The 2,294-nt window shown below is 57.5% G+C and overlaps 1 protein-coding gene across 2 annotated transcripts in view; it reads left to right on the plus strand.

Annotated features, from left to right (window-relative positions):
• Nucleotides 1–1,461: 1,461 nt before the first annotated feature.
• The window catches only part of CEPT1 (choline/ethanolamine phosphotransferase 1), a 26,624-nt gene continuing 25,791 nt past the window's right edge, over nt 1,462–2,294 (plus strand). The window contains exon 1 of one of the 2 annotated variants that reach the window (XM_026053117.1): nt 1,462–1,517. The gene's annotated coding sequence lies outside the window, so the exon portion shown is untranslated. The remainder of the gene's footprint in view (nt 1,518–2,294) is intronic. The other variant, XM_026053116.1, reaches the window with a different exon arrangement.

The raw sequence follows: 2,294 nt of genomic DNA on the forward strand, positions 1-2,294 counted from the left end.
TTCCTTGGCTTCAGCAAATGCTGTCCCCCAGATATGCCAAGTTCCTCCCTGAACTTCCTTATCTCCTTGCATCTTCCTTGACTTTTAAAACTGGCATTCAAAAYGTAGAGTCCTTTTTTTATGCATTACATGGGCAGCCTGTATGCACCCGAAGCTGCAATAAGCAAGAACAGTCTTTTTTTCTGTGCCAAGTGCTGTATATATTTATGGCGCTGTCTACCTGAGGCTGTCCCAACTGTGCACTTCTGTGGTAAATCATCTCACTGCCACTTCATGGGGCTGTGCAGGGTCTGGGCATGCGCCAGCATGTAAAAAAAAGCTCTGAAATCAAAGCAAAATGGATTTGTTTCGATGGACAAATTTGTCTTGCTAGCTGGACAGCGCTCAGATGTAATTATTATTAACACCTCATCCTATCCTATTGTTTTCAATGGTAAAAAATACAAGAAACTTGTCTTCCTCATGTCTATTTATTTATTTATTTATTTATTTTTCCCCCACAAAGGTCCTTTGCCAACTGATCATGTAATAGCAACTGCTGGTCTCTCTTTTCAATGCAAGTAAACATTTTCTTAAACATTTATCCAGATCCGTAGTTATTTTTGTGTCCTAAGGGGTTTGGAAAACACAGATGAATTTTGACAGACGGTTCTTGGGAGATAAGACATTATCAAATCATTATCGAGAGCAAGTCAAGGAAGTGCTGCGAAAGCAAAAGTTTAACCATGTTTTTTTTTTTTTTTCCTTTAAATGCAGGAAGTATGTAGCACATGCTTTGAGTATGAGGAACAGAAACTGCAGAAGATGTAATGAAACCGGTTCAAAAATGTCAGTGCCCACATGAGCAATAGCAAAGGCTGCCTCAACCTGCTGCTTTTTGGCATTCTCGGTAAGACAGGCAGGGATAAAGCGACACTAAGGCACTCCTTTTWTTTTCCTCCAGCAAAATAATCCAACGCCAGTAAAATAATCCAGGGACGCTGCTGAAGGAATAAAAATGATCTGCCGCTTGCATTCCCGAGCGAGCACAAAGGTTGGCTGGGGACAGGTCACACAGAGCCCCGATGTGCTCGTTTGCGTAACTTCTCCTCGGGGTCAAACTGATAACACTGGTTACACGTTGCTAATCCTCAAAGGACTAGAAGTGAGAACGGAGGAAAAGTTGGCTTTGCTGCTCCCACCGCGGTGCAGTCACAGGCCATTCCCGGCCAGTCTTCCGTGGCACCGGCTCCCCAGAAAAGCTCAAGGCAGAGTCTAATCTTTTGAATATGGGCGTCAGCTTCCAGGGAGGGTGTTTTATCCCCGTGCCAGCCGAGCGGCAGCGCGCCAAGTCAAACAGAGGCAGGGGCAGGACACTGTGATCGCGGGTGTCCCCGCGGGTGTCCGCTGGCCTGCGGCGACACGCGGGCAGCTCAGCGCCCGGCGGGCACCCGCGCCACCGGCCGCTCCGTCCTGCCCAAGAGCCGCTGCCAAGGCGCTCCCAGGAGCAGAGCGAGGAGAGGGTGTCCCGCGTCCCGGTGAGGAGCCACCGAGACCCTGCAGGTGCCCGCGGCGGCTCCGGGCAGCCGGGGACAGGGAGGAGGAGGCGCCGCGGGGGCTGAGGACGGCGACAGCGGGGACGGAGAGGGGCCCTGGCGGCCGGGGGCGCCGCGGGGGCACGGGGTGCCCGCGGTGTCGCTAGGGGCCCTGGGGTGGTACCAGGGAGTCACCGGGAGCGCGAGGGACACAACCGGGTGGTCCCGAAAGGTCCCGYGGGCACCTGGGCTGCCCGGGGCTTCAGGGACGAGGGGGAGGTCGCCGCGGGGGGGGTCCCGACGGCGGCCGGGCCACAGGGGACACGGGGAGGGCCCCTCAGGTGCCACCAAAGTGTCAGGAGACACCGGGACGGTCCCTAAGGGGGGACCGGCAGACCGAGGGACACCGGGAGGGCCCCTCAGCAGTGGCTGAGTGCGGCGGCAGCGACCAGGGAACCCGAGGGACACCGAGAAGGTCCCCGAGAAGTGGCCAGGGGACACCGGGACGGTCCCTAAGGGGTGATCAGGAAACCGGGAAGGTCCCCGACGGGTGACCGGGATCCCAGGGGACACCGGCAGCGTCCCCCAAGAGTGACCGGGAGATCGAGGGACACCGGGAAGGTGCCCGAGGGGGACGCGGGACCCTCAGGACCCCGACGGGTCCCCGGGACGAGCGGAAGCGCGGCGCCCGCGGCGCTTTTACCTCAGCGGCTCCCGCGCCGTCGCCATGACGGCTCCGCCCCGCCCTTCGCCGCTCCGCCCCGCCCCGCCCCGCCCCGC

Source organism: Nothoprocta perdicaria, unplaced genomic scaffold (genome assembly GCF_003342845.1).
Source record: "Nothoprocta perdicaria isolate Ctin4 unplaced genomic scaffold, notPer1 scaffold_97, whole genome shotgun sequence".
In the NCBI taxonomy this organism is placed as follows: Eukaryota; Metazoa; Chordata; class Aves; order Tinamiformes; family Tinamidae; genus Nothoprocta; species Nothoprocta perdicaria.